The following is a 14,549-nucleotide window of genomic DNA, read 5'->3' as shown; positions in this document are numbered from 1 at the left end:
GGAAAAGACCTATATCAAGACCTCAAATAAAAAGACAGATGTCCATATTACACAACATATATAATAATTGCCATAATGGCTTTCAAAATGCTGTTACATAGAACTTAAGGCCAGAATAAAACAGAGCAAAAGAGTAATAAAGGTTATCTTTCCATGGAGGGAATGTGGCCTTTTACATTTTAATTAATTTTTATGATAAATATTCCTTTATAAAGAAACAAATGTAATTATCTTTATAAAAAAAAATAAAAGAAAAGAAAAACTGCCTGATCCCACGGTAGTTTTCCATAAATGTCAATTGCAGAATGGAAGCAAATCACTATAAATCCCATGGCTGGTTGGGCGTCAGGGAAGATGCTCCTGGTCCTGCCCTGCCTTGACCTTCGCGAATGTGGGGGGAGTCACTGCTTTTCCCTGTCTGTTGCTTCTCTGCACCAGGCGAGGGCACGTGGGCGGCCTCCAGTACCGACTGACGTCCCAGTCACTGCCTCTGCCAAAATTCACACTTACTCTCTGCCCTCAAGAGAGCTCAAGTGCTTGCAGCACTCATTAAAAAACCAGAAAACGCTGCTGCTCTGGGGTTATTCTCCTCACGGGGAACACAGCTCATCTTTATGACTCCTGCCTGTGTTCCAGGCTCTGCTCGTTGCAGGAGGCTTGCATTAACAGCCTGCAGGGGTTGGGGGGGGGCAGCGCGGGGGAGATCTGGTCCCTATGCCCTGAGGTTCAGGGAGAAAAACCACTTGTCCATCACAGGACTAGTGCGGAACAGGGCTGGAACGTGAGCTGCAATCCTTCCAATTCCAAAGTCCAAGCTATTAGCCACACTGTGAATTGCCTCCGTTCCAGAACATTCCTGGGTGACTTGTTTATTTGTCCCTTTCACAAATATTTACTGAACACTCGCTATGCACATAGCAAGCCTCTTGTTTACACAAGAGACACCAGGAAACCTGAGACACCAGCTTATCCCAGCAGTTCCCAAAGGGGAGCATGTGCACCCGGTAGGGACACAGGACCATCCATGAGCAGTGGGCAGAGAATGTCAGTTTCTTTTTGTAGCTCTTTTCTATCTTGTAATTTTAAATCCCTACTTTGTTTTATTTTTTCTTTTTAGATATATGTGACAGTGGAGTGCATTTTGACATACATACATGGAGTATAATTTGCCTTTTTTTGTCATTATACACTGTGTGGAGTTACACTGGTCGTATATTCATATATGAACATAGGAAAGTTATGTCCAGTTCATTCTACTGTCTGTCCTATTCCCACACCCTTCCCTTCCTTTCCTTTCCCTTTGTCCAATCCAATGAAATTCTATCCCCCCTCCCCACTTATTGTGTTAGCATCCACATATCAGAGAGAATATTCAGCCTTGGTTTTTTAGAAGTGGCTTATTTCACTTAGCATGATAGTCTCCAGCTCCATCTATTTACTAGTAAATGCCAGACTTTCATTTCTCTTTATGGCTGAGTTATATTCCATTGTGTATATCTACCACATTTTCTTTACTGATCCATCTGTTGAAGGGCATCTAGGTTGGTTCCATAGCTTAGTCTATTGTGAATTGAGCTGCTATAAACATTGATGTGGCTGAGTCACTGTAGTATGCTGATTTTAAGCCCTCTGGGTATATACCAAGGAGTGGGATCACTGGATCAAATGGTGGTTCCATTCCAAGTTTCCTGAGAAATCTCTATACTGCTTTCTAGAATGATTGCACCAATGACCAGTCCTTTCAGCAATGTATGAGTGTGCCTTTATGTCTATATCCTCACCAACATTTATTGTTACTTCGATTCTTGATAATTGCCATTCTGACCAGAATGAGATGGACTCTCAGTGTAGTGTGCATTTCTTTAATTGGTAGATATGTCAAACACTTTTTCATTTATGTATTGACTAATCATATTTCTTCTTCTGTGAAGTGTCTGTTCAGTTCCTTTGCCCATTGATTGATTAGGTTATTCGTTTTTGTTGTTGTTGTTGTTGTTATTGTTATTGTTGTTTTTGGTGTTAAGTTTTTTGAGTTCTTTATATATACTGGAGATTAATGTTCTATCTGAGGTGCAAGTGGCAAAGAATTTCTCCCATTCTGTAGACTCTCTCTTCACATTCTTGATTGTTTCCTTTGCTGTGGAGAAACTTTTTAGTTTGATACCATCCCATTTATTGATTCTTGATTTTACTTCTTGTACTTTAGGAGTCTTATTGAGAAAGTCGGTTCCTGGGCTGACATAATGAAGAATTAGCCCCATTTTTTCTCTCTAGTCTAATGCCTAGGTCCTTGATCTACTTTGAGTTGAATTTTGTGCAGGGTGAGAGATAGGGATTCAATTTCATTCTTCGACATATGGATTTTTAATTTTCCCAGCACCCTTTGTTGAAGAGGCTCTCTTTTCTCCAATGTGTGTGTACGGTGCCTTTGTCCAATACAAGATAACTGTATTTATATGGGTTTGTCTCTGTGTTTTCTGTTCTATTTCATTGGTCTTCATGTCTGTTTTTGTGCCAATATCATGCAGTTTTTATTACTATAGACCTGTAGTATAATTTAAGGTCGAGTGCTGATGCTCCGGCTTTGCTTTTCTCACTAAGGATTTCTTTGACTATTCTAGGCCTGATGTTTTTCCAAATGAATTTCTTGACTGCTTTTTCTATTTCTATGAAGAACATCATTGGAATTTTAATAGGAATTGCATTAAATCTGTATAGCACTTTTGGTAGTATGTTCATTTTGTTAAATTCCTACTTTTTATAAATTGTAGAGCATATATATATACATATATATACATCTATGTGTTCATTTATATGTATAACATATCTAACATACTACTATAGTAACATCCACATAAAACATATATGATAAATCTCTGATCCTTCTTTTCTCCACATCCCATGACCTTGGCTACTACCGCTAATGACTCACACGCATCTTTTCCAACCCAGATTCTCTCTGCCTTCTAAACCTTATATACCCAGAGGCCTCTGGACCTCCCACCTGGACAGCCCACAGGTGCCTGGAACTCAAGCTGAGTGCATTCCCCTTTCTCCCACATCTGTGCATCCTCCTGCTCACTTCTTTCTTACCAACAGCTCCAAGGCATAGAGCTGGATGTCTCACCTGACACCACCCCATCCCCCGCAGCCAGGAAGTCGCAACACAGACCTGCGGCTTCCCTGGAGGTCTTCACTTTCCCAGGGTTTAGTTACCTGCAGGCAACCAGCATCGTGACCGTCCTCCTTATGTGTGGTCAGAAGACCTCACTTCATCGTCATCTCAAACCATCATGAGAGGAATGACTACAGCATGGTAAGATTTTTTTTTTTTTTCGGTACCAGGGATTGAACCCAGGGGTGCTCAACCACTGAGCCACATCTTCAGCCCTTTTTTTTTATATTTTATTTTGAGACAGGGTCTCATGAAGTTGCTTCAGGCCTCACTAAGCTGCTATGTGCCCAGCTTCAGAGAGAGAGTATGAGAGAAAGAAAGAGAGAGAACACATTCACATAATTTTATTGCAGTCTACAGTTATAACTATTCCATTTTAATATTAGCTCGTCTCTTGCTGTGCTTAGCTTCCAAGTTGAACTTTATCATGGGCATGTATGTGTAGGAATAATATCGTCTAAGTGTTCAGTACGTTTTGCAGTTTCAGGGGATCTTTGTAGTGGCAAACAGCAGTAATGAAGCTGGTATTGTCAATGTGGGCTAACATAACTCATTCTCTGGAACTTGTCTAGAACATTGAGAATGTGGTCTCATTGTCCACACCGTGATGTTCCTGAAGGGTATTAAATGACGTGAAGAAGGGTAGCCCATATGACCTCCTAGACCTCATGCTATCACCAATCACTTTCCCTGTCTATTTTTTTAAAACTCATTTTATTGGAGTCCTCACTTTTAGAAATTAGCATGTCCATGTTTTTTCTGCTCCTGATGAACTTGCACAGACTCCGCCATGAGATGGGAGTCTTGGCCTTTCCGTCTTTTTTGTGTATGTGTGTGGGGGTGGGGAGGGGAGGGGTAACAGGAATTGAACTCAGAGCACTTGACCATTGACCCACATCCCCAGCCCTATTTTGTATTTTATTTAGAGACAGGGTCTCCCTGAATTGCTTAGCACCTCCCTTTTGAACTCGCCATCTTCCTGCCTCAGCCTCCAGAGCCCCTGGGATTACAAGCATGTGCTACCATGCCTGGCAAGGCCATTCCCTCTTTATGTAGAAGCTTCACTATGGTGTGTGTGTGTGGCATGGGAGGGAGTTCCAGAGTCCTGATGGTGGAGGATGTCGGACAACTTTCAGAACGTCCTCCATTTCAGCTGCAATTCACTTCTCGCCCTTTTAATATACCTGAAGACCTAAAATAACTTAGACATAGCTCATGTGCCAAAGGTAATCCCTTCCCAGTTGTATGAGATTTGTCCCCCTTAGCTAGCCTAACTTTGTTCTAACCATGCAAGGAGGCCATCTATCCATTCCCTGACTTCAATTTACCTTGCAGAACTTTCCTGCTTCATCCTGTTCCTGAGAGGAAGCATCCTGGGTCATAGAAGAGGTTGGCTCATCAGGTCTCTGTGGAGTGTATCTCAGGTTCCAGTCACCTCTGCCTTCCACACACTGTGGGACTTCAGTGAAAGAGGGGAAGAGAGAGGACAGGGGGCATCAGCAAGGGCCTGGGCTGTTGCAGTGGCTGAATCTGGGGACCTGGGTGTTCTGGCCTGCGGAGTCTGTGCAGTAACACTCAGGGGCTTGGCACAGGGAGGTCTACAGACATCTGTGCTTCTCACACTTCAGTGTGCACCAGAAGCACCCAGAGCTTTTCTGAGCACTTATTGCTGAGTCCTGCCTGGGGTTTCTGATTGAAGGCTTGGAATAGAGTCCCAAATTCTGCATGCCTCACAAGCTCCTCGGCAACGCTGCTGCTGCTGCTGCTGGCCCAGCAACCACATTTTGAGAGCCGCTGGTTTAGAGGAAAGGGCCTCACCTTGAACCCCTTCAATGAGTACAAGAGACTCAAAGAAGGGGCCTCCTCCTGCCTAAGCTGGAGGGGTGGTTTGGGTCTCCTTGTTGGCTTGGCTGGCTATGGTGAGTCTCTGTGCCTGGATTCCCTCGTGGTTCTTTTTTCCAACTTGGTCACTGTTGCTGTGGCTGGCGTGCAGAAAAAGGGCATTAACCACGTGCAAGGTACAGGAAGGTGGGGACAACAGCCACCAGACAGGGCTCTGCTCCACCCCTGCCAGAGTCGGACATTCGTTTCATGATCTGCACCTTCTGTAGACACCTTTCCTGTTTGTTTTAAGAGGACGCAAAGCTGAAAACATTATAAATTGAATTCAGAGTACTTTCTCAGTTTCCCCTAGCACCGCTCAGCTCCCCAGCAACACCCATATTCTGGGCTGACAGTCAGAAGGACTTTCCACACTTGGAGGATGCCAGCCCTGGAGAGGAGATAACAGAATGCATTTACTGATGTCGGAGCCCAAGACAGCCTCAAAGCGGGTCAGCATCGTTCCCCCCAGGGGTCACAGCCCCAGAGCCACCCAGCTAACTTCTTCTCCGCCCTCCATCTGCTCCAGGAACTAAAGACACAGCTTTCACCTTGAACCTCTTGCCAAATTCCTGCCCTGTTTTCAACAGTTGGCAAGAGCTGATCATATCTGCACAGGAAGAAGGGGGCTGATGCTCAGAGGATTGAAGACATAAGGACTCGGTGGATGTGTGAAGCTGCGGGGGCAGGGCTAGAGTTTCCTTGGATAAAGCCTAAAAGTATTTGATATTTTCTTTGGTAAATACTGTGATAAAATGATACTCACTTCCTTCCCAAGACCCAGATCCGATTTAATCATTCCAAACAGCCACACTTGAATAAAGCCCGTGGTGCTGGGCCTGGATCATTGCCTGGGCCTCCAAAGGTGCTCAATAAATATTTGCTGGATGAATGAACGAATGTGCTCATTCTAGGATCATCTCCATTCCAGAAGCTCTGATGTGATCCTGGCTGCTCTCATCTAAAAGGAGTTTTTCCTGTTTCTTTTAATCCTTCCCTTTTTTAAGGTCTTATACTGGGCATAAAACAAACTCTCTTTGATCCTTCTCTGTCTCTGCCAGGGAGCAATGCAGCCGTCACTCAGCAATGCACAAATGAAAATTCTTGCATCATGGGTCTCCAGTCCAGTTGCAGAGGAAACAGTCCTTTCCTCCATTGACCCCGTTCCTACCCCACCCCCATAGATTTCAAGCATTCAGGGTTCCTTACCTTTCTCTGGATGTTTCTATCTGCAGAAATCTGCATAGGGAGACCAGCCCTCTAATTACAATGAAGACGTCCCCCTCCTTGTAGTTCTCTCAGTCTAGTGGTGCCCTGCCCCCCAGTTCTCAGTCCTCAGGAGATTTGGAGGACAATAAAGAAAGACCAGGCGTGGGGGACCAGGAGTCAACAAAAGGCAGACGAAAAAAGTTTTAGAGGATTGATGTGGGTGTCAAGATGTAAAAATAAACCTGTTTTGCTCAGAGGTGAGTCGAGATGGCTCATGGTTGTGGTTGTTTTCCTACCGGGATCACCTTGTTCATTGGGCTCTCTGTGCCAGATTCAAGGGGATGCCACACAAACTCAGGCATAGACCCTTTCCTTAAAGAAGTCACTCATCAAATCTCCCATGGGAGGGTCTGCCCACTGCCCCTGCACCCAGCCCTTTGCCTGAGAAAAAATATGAGGTCCCTAGCAGGTTTCTGAGTCAACCAGCCAGTGATTTCAATGAAGGCTGCTGTCCAGAACAATGTGGCGACAAAGCCACTCGGGGATAGGGAGTAGGCAGCCCACAGCAATGCCCTGGGCCAGTCCACAGTCCTCTCCCAGGGCCGTCCCAGCTGTTGTCACATCTTCAAAACACTGTGCAGACAAATAGTAGATTGTGCTCTGGATATGACATTTTGGAGCCATATTCAGCCCAAAACATTTCACAGGTATAGGAGTAAACAAATCAGTTAAAATTTGGTGCTTTACAGAATAAATTCTCAAGATTAATTAGAATTCTTGGATGCCAAACATTATTCAACAAGTATTGATTTGGTTTATATATTGCTGATTTGTATTATTAATAGGTTCAGAAGTATTACTAGAGCCTGAGAATAAATATTTGTTGTTTAATTGACAGATGATCATGAACCTGAAAAACACTGGACCAAAGCCCAGCTCTGGCTTCACGTGGGAACCACTCACAGGGATGTCATCGTGGGCTTACGGGCAATGTTATAAGGTGCATGCTCTTGATATGCTGTCTTTATTGGGCTTATCATCTTCCTTCCCTAAAAAAGCTTTCATGGGTAAAGAAGAAAAGGAAAACTAAAAGGACCTGTTGAAAGATAAGCTCAAAGCACTACCCAGCGGCAACTTAGGTACAAAGCACTGAACTGACTGACCTTTGGGGTCTGGGCATCACTGCGATTGGCCAATTCCACTTTCTAGAACGGAGAGAGGGGCATTATTACTGCAGGAAGGACCTGAATCTGCCCTTGAGTATAGATCAATGACAATCTCAGCTGTTGCTATGGTTACAGGTTCCTTGCAGAGCCTCTGATGCCTGGTGGTACATACCAGAGGGTGTCGGAGCTGGATTAGGCTCGCCAGATGAAGCCCTGGTTGCCAGTTCACTTTGAATTTCAGATAAACAACAAATTTTCATTACGAGTGTAGTAATGTAGTACAATTTTGGCATACTTGGGATGTACTTATACTAAAAAATTATTCATTATTGATTTAAAATTAAAATGGAACTGGGTGCCCTATATTTTATTTTTACTTGCTCAATCTGGCAACCCTCTAGTAGGTGGCTGGCAACTGTCCTGAGCTACCTCCAACGTGCCAGTGACAAACATCCATCCTGGCCAAGCCTTCTAGGACAGTCAGACCAGGGTCCACGGGACAGCAAAGTTACACTCCAGTGGTCTCCCAGAGAATGGGTCCTTTTATCCCATGCCACAAGCAGGATGTCATGGCACCAGCACTTCCTCTCAGACGCATGAAGCATCCCAGTGGGATAAAAGTAAATAAGAGCCAAATTTAATGTGAAGATCGAGGTCGACAGTCAGATGCTTTACACAGGTCTGATGGCTTCTTTGTTTGCAGTTGCCAATGTCAAATGTTTAATGGGAGAAGGACTCCAAAAGAGAGTTCTCAGTAGGTATTCCATTTCTCCTGTGGATTGGGACAAGACTATTGTTATTTTATTTGCATGTAGCATGGACCCATTCCATCTGGAAGAGGGTCAAGGGAACCTCAGGTCACAGCTTGTTGGCAAGTTGTCAACACAGCCCTAAAGGGTGGGGGTGGGAGAACCAGGACGCTGAGCCCCAGGCAGAGCTGAACAGTTTGCAGGGGTTGTGAGAGGGGGCGGCTGGTCAAGGCTGGCAGGTCCTAAGGAGCACAGGACCTATGAGGTGTGAGTCTTGTTGTTTTCAGAAGCCCTCTGGGGAACGAAAGCATCATGACTGTCCAACAAGGCATCGGCTCTAAGAGGGCAACTGGTAGGGCACAGTGGAGATGGATATCTCAGAGCAAAGGCTGGTCTGCTGCTTGTTCACAGGACAGCCCCACCTGGGGGTGGGGAGGATCTGTCAGGTAGGATGGAGTCTCTGTGAGAGTGACCAGGGCCCTCCGGGCTCCTGGGACTGTAAAGGCAATATGACATGGTGAAGGGCCAGAGGGAAAGACGTGCCAGAAGTCCAGCTGTCTGGCATAGCCTGTTAGGAAGAGGGACTGGAGTTGAGTGCCTCCTTTCACCTGTTGACCAACCAGCCGGACGCCCTCCCTCAATGCCAGGCCTGACAGCTGTTCTGTCACCCGCCCTGTGTTATTTTGGACAAAGCTCCTCCTCTCAGAAGCTGTTTTCTCACCAGCACAATGAGGAGGATCAGAGAGCCATAGCTGAGTCACAGCCTGTCTCATCAGGTCCCTGGGCTGGCAGATCACAGCAGTGGATGTGCATAGCTCCTGAGTTTGGAACATTGCACACAGGATTGCACCCAGGCCTTCACAGAAACCAGGGACTTGGACACACGTCGCACCATTGCAGATGCACCTTCCTCGGTGTTGAATGCAGGGAGTCTGAAAGTGAAAACAACAGGAAGAAAAGTGAAACTGGCCTCTCCTTCCTTGTTGAGGGAATGCACAAGGAGCCTGCAGCAAGCCCAAGTGGTACAGGCAAAGGTCATGTTCTGCCCTTTGAAATGAAAATCCAGAGGAACCTTTGAGACTTCCTCATTCCTGGTCTTTGACAGCAGTTCCTGAATGGCTCTGGCTCCTGGGTCACAGCAGGCCCCATAAAGGTTGTCATTATAGCCCTGCCAGTCAGGTGGCCCAGGTGGCCTGCCCCACCCCATCCTGAGCTATGACTCCTGGAGCTGCCGAGGGCAGAGGAGAGTTGCCTCACACACCAGCCAAGCACAGAAATTGCGTAGACACTTGGGCGTACACGGCCATGCACACGATCACACACCTGGCCATAGGTGTTCATTCTCAGGTGCACACCCGCTCCAGACACCCACAGCTTTCTCAAACCCCACAGGTCCCAACCGGCAAACTCAGAAATCTCCTCTCCTCCTGCTCTGCCTACATATGCACCCATCCTGGCATAAGCACAGACATTCACGGGCACAGGACACACACACACACACACACTTGCATATCCTGTGACTCCTGTCCAAATACATGCCTCCTTCACACATCACACACACACACAAAAACACACACATAGCCAGCTGCTCAGCCTCTCTGCTAACCTCAAGCCTCAAGGGTGTGCTGCGGTTCCTCCTCTGGATGAGACCAGGATACCAGCTTCCTCCTCCCAGTCTGCCTTGAAATGTCCTCCACACCCTTCCCGTGGCCAGCTGAGCACTGCTCCATTCTTGAATTTGGTTCTGTTTGTACTGATCTGAACAGTGCTTTGAGACCCAGGCCCTTCAAGGGCCAAGCAACATTTCCCATGTGTGTTTGAACTACGTGGGAACCTGGGCTCTCTAGAATCAAGAAAGTTCATTTTATTTCCATGTTGGAGACGCTCTTCCAAGCTGCAAGAAACAGATCCACTCAAGTTACTTTGAGTGATGACAATATATTGTAAAGGAAGTATGGACAGAGGGACAGATGGGTAGGACATGAACAGTGCCCCGCAGTTAGGACTTGGGATTGGGGATTACTACTAAGGCCAACTCGACAGTGAAGATAGCAAGGGTTTAATTGAGCACTTTCTCTTCCGGGTGCCAGCCCCGGCTCCAGGCACTCTGTGCGCATCATCCTAAATGGTCATGCAGACTTATGGCACTGGTTATCACCATCATCCCCCTTTGGAGGAGCAGGAGGCTTAGAGAGGGTTGTAACAGGCTAAAGTCCCAGGGCTCATAAGGACAGGGCTGGGATGCACCTCAAGCTGTCAGGAGCCCGTCAGTGTAACCCAGGACCCACTCTGCCCACCTGAACCCCATCTTGCTGTTCCCCTGAAACTCCCATCTGCGACTCCCACCCTGCTGGGTCCGCCATTTCCCAGGCACCTCTGCATCTCTGTACCTCCGTTTCTCATTCTGTGTGTCCCTGTGGGAGAACCAGCAGGGTCAGTCACAATCCAGCCAGTGTGGAACTGCTCCGAAGCAGAGAAAGAGAAACACCCACACACAAGCCTGGGCTCCGTCTCACCAGCTAGCAGCTGTCTCTGGGTGGGAACTGGGCCGGGGCCGGTGGGCACAGTCATCACCATCTCTGGACCACAGAATGACCATTGTGGCTTCGCATGCCATTCCTGGAACTCTTTACTAAACATATTTCTCATTTTCCTGACTCTAGGAATCGTCTAGTAAGTATAATTGAATTTTTTTTTAAAAAAATGATTTGGTTAGGATTTTATAATTCCCAGGACATTATTCTGAATTCCAACTGGATCCAACTGCAAAAGTAGGAGGTAAGAAGAGCTATGGTGTGGTGACAACCAGGAAACTCCCTAAACATCTTTAAAAAATACATTCCTACTTGGTTATTGGCTCTCGTCTATGTGGAGGCCCCAGCGAGAAGGAAAAGTCCCTGGCAGAGGGTTCCAGGGAGCTCAGGCTACATGGTACAAGCTACAGATCAAGGCAGATGTGGTGTCATTCTTGGACTGTTCAGTGCAGGCTGCAGAAAGCCATCTCAATGGAGGGATGTCCAGGGAGGACTGGGACCTGTGGGGACCCAGGCCAACTTCTCCACCATCTCCCTTCTCAGAAGCTGCCTCTACTAACAGAAAGAAGACGGATTTCTCAGGTCATTCCGGCCCCCAAGAGCCACAAATTACAGGCTGCTAATCTGCTCTTGGGACTGTCAGGAAAAGCCCATGGGAGTCTGATCCTTGGTTCAAATAGATTAGAGGCCACCGACCTTGACATCTGGGCATGGCTCAGCTTCTATTAGAAAACATCCCCACCTAGGGAGCCTGGGAGATGTATAGAGGAAGGAGCAAAGGTCTACATCTTCTGACCGGAAACACTTGATCAGAACTAACTATTCGGACCAAAGCTAAAGTCTGAATTCTGCACAGCGTCCGTCCGGAGCCCAACAGGATCTGAATCACCTAAAGCCTGCAGCTACCGAGGAGCCAGCGATTTTATGGGATCATCGATTTTTGCTGCATTTATCCCCACAGCCTGACCCAGGCTAGCTGGCCTTTCCTCTCCTTAAACACAGGAGGCAAATTGGGAGCAGGGCTGTGGGGCTGGGATTCAAAGCTCTCTCCCCATAAGCCCCAGGGTGTGTCTCCAAACACACAGGAAAAGGGAGGAGACCTGGGGGGGCGGGGGCGGCATCAGATGGGGGTTTAGGCAGCCTAGGTCCTGGCAGCTCCTATTTTCCTAAATCAGGAGTGAGTCAATGAGGAGATGGCTTGGGACTGCCACGCAGGGTGACAGTTACATGACAATAGACCAAAACACAGTTACTCCAGGCAGGCCTGGCTTCTCAAGGGGAGTGTATGTGGGTGGCCTTGTTTTGTCAGGAAAAAGAAAAAAAAAATGTTTTGTTAAGATTCTTCCCCTTACCCTGCAGAAGAAATAAGATCTTTCTACCAAAGTTCACCAGTGGGTGACTCGGAAACTCTTCCGCAAGGATTAATTAATCTACACAATATTGACATGTGGGTCTCGTGCCTGTGATCTTTAGCCTGGACTGTTGACCAAAGCAGTTGAACAGGCCAGGAGAGGGAATGGGGTAAGGTGATGTCGGGGGAGATAAGAGGACATCATGACATCTCATATGACTAAATCAGAACCCAGCTCAAGACGGGAGGGGTAGGGATGAGCTGTCCCAACAGGAGTGATTAATGACTAGAGAAGCAGGACACAGAGATGACCTGAGTCTATGGCTCAAAGGCCATAGCTTGATACAAACGAATCTCCCAACCCCAGCGGCCCAGCGTGCCCAGGCAGGACCAGCAGAGAAGGGGGGGAAGAGGGGGTTTGGGCTCAGAGCCTGGGTGTTTGCTCTCCCCTTTCCAGAGAGTATGGATTCCTCTCTTCTGACTGACTCAGAGAAAAGGTGAGCGGAGGCTATTCTCTGCCTCTTTATCCATGTGACCCAGATCCTTCCAGAAAGCCCTCCTCATGGAACCTACACAGGATGTGTTCTTCAGGGTCTCTACTTTGATATGGCCCCACGGTGCCATCAGGACTCCTCTTGAGCTACCTGGTCTTTTAGGTTGAGACACCCAGTTGGACATCTCTGGGATGGACTCTGGGGACCTATGTCTGGGACAACTGTGTGCAGAGGGATCTGCATGGGAGAGGATTGAGTGGCAGCAGTCTCTGGCCTGCTGAACTTGCCAGTTCTATCCAGACCTATCTGCATTCATCTCCTGGGGCTGCTGTAACAAAGTACCAGAGGTGGGATAGCTTCAATCACAAAAAGGTATTGCTTCACAGTTCCTCCTGACCTGGAAGTCCAGGAACAAGGAGCTGGCAGGGTGGGCTTCTTCTGAGGCCTCTCTCTGACAGGTAGACGGTCACTTCTCCCTGTATCTTCCTATCCTATTCCCTCTGCACAAGGGCCAGCTCTTTGCTTGACCTATTTGCCAGTTTTACCTTGTAACTAAATAAAGTGACTAAATAAAGTCACTTTTCCCTGCATTTGCCCCTGGTCTGGTGGCTGTGAGCCAGGCACTCTGCTAGGTATTCATTGGTATTCTCTCTCTTCATAGCTCTTCATATTTTGTAGGTGAGGAAATGGAGGCTTTAGGAGGTGGACAAAGCAGGGAGCGCTAGAGGGGCCGCTGAACTCAGAGTAATTTGGAAGCCCTGGTTCTTTTCAGGGCAGTGAACTTTGACCGAGTCATTTTATTCAACAGTGTTTATTACCGACTGCTCTGCCCCAGGGCCTGTCCAAGGTGCTGTTCTAGATGCTCAGGAGTCTTCAGTTTACAAAACAGACACCAAGCTCTGGCTTTTACTGTGTTTTAAATCAGAGGTTCCCTGTGGCTTTTTTTGAGATTCCTCTGGAAAGATCTCTGAGTCGCTGGAGTTCATATTCTTCCAGGGGGAGACAAAGAACACAAATGTCAAACAAGTAAATAATATTACAGACTAGGACATGCAAGATGCTATGGGAAAAAAAAAGAAGTGGGGTACAGGATAGAGGTGATCAGGAAGGCCAGGGAAGGAAGGAACAAGCTGTGACAATCATTAAGGTGGTCAGAAAGTCCCCATGGAGAAGGTGATTAAGAATCCAGCATCGGGCTGGGGTTGTGGCTCAGCGGTAGAGCGCTTGCCTAGCACATGCAAGGCCCTGGGTTCGATCCTCAGCACCACATAGAAATAAATAAATGAAATAAAAGTATTGTGTCCAACTACAACTAAAAAATAAAATATAAAAAAAATAAAGAATCCGGTATCGACTCTGCCGGTTTCCAGCTTAGTGAACTGGAAAAAGGATCTCCATGGGCCTCAGTCTCCCCTGAGGTCGGTCTGGCCACCATGGCTGTGCTTCTCTCCAGCTCTCTGAGAGAGTTGTCTGAGCCTGAACAGAAGCCCACGCATGGGCTGCCCCATGTGTTCTCGTCTCCTTACTGTCCCCATGTGATTTGACCCTATTTCCTGACACCTTCCTCTCCCCAACTAATTCCTTAACTTCATCTAAGCCACTTTTATGGGAAGGGCTGATGCATTGAGCCATGATCAGAAAAGTCCTGGAACAAGCCTGAGTCACATAGACACACTGTCCCCCGCTCCAGGATGGGGCCTCCTTTAACCCCTTACGGCCTCGTAGGGAGACATGAGGATGTGATCATGATAGGTACCGATGGTCCCAGGAAGGTCCCTTTGGAGACTTCCATTTTACAGGTGGGAAAAGGGAGACAAAGAGAAGTAGAAGATTTACCTAAGGCCTCACCGAGGTCACTGGGAACCTGTGACTTAAAACACAATCACAAACAGCTTTTTGGAGGCGTATTTGGCATACATTATAGTGTACAGTTTGATGAGTCTAGGCGTTCACGTACACCCATTAAACATCTTCACAGTCGAGGTACTTA

General features: G+C 47.0%; 1 long non-coding RNA gene across 1 annotated transcript; it reads right to left on the bottom strand.

Moving 5' to 3' along the window:
- Positions 1-8,051: 8,051 nt before the first annotated feature.
- Positions 8,052-9,102, bottom strand: LOC124084608 (uncharacterized). Its single transcript, XR_006849157.2, has 2 exons — positions 8,902-9,102; positions 8,052-8,203 (listed from the first exon to the last, which is right to left on the bottom strand). It is a non-coding gene; the product is annotated as an uncharacterized LOC124084608 (long non-coding RNA).
- Positions 9,103-14,549: the final 5,447 nt, after the last annotated feature.

This window comes from Marmota monax, unplaced genomic scaffold (assembly GCF_021218885.2).
Source record: "Marmota monax isolate L192 unplaced genomic scaffold, Marmota_monax_Labrador192_F-V1.1 WCK01_AAM20220418_F8-fsc00022, whole genome shotgun sequence".
NCBI lineage: Eukaryota > Metazoa > Chordata > Mammalia > Rodentia > Sciuridae > Marmota > Marmota monax.
This window is presented reverse-complemented; position numbering and strand designations above follow the sequence as displayed.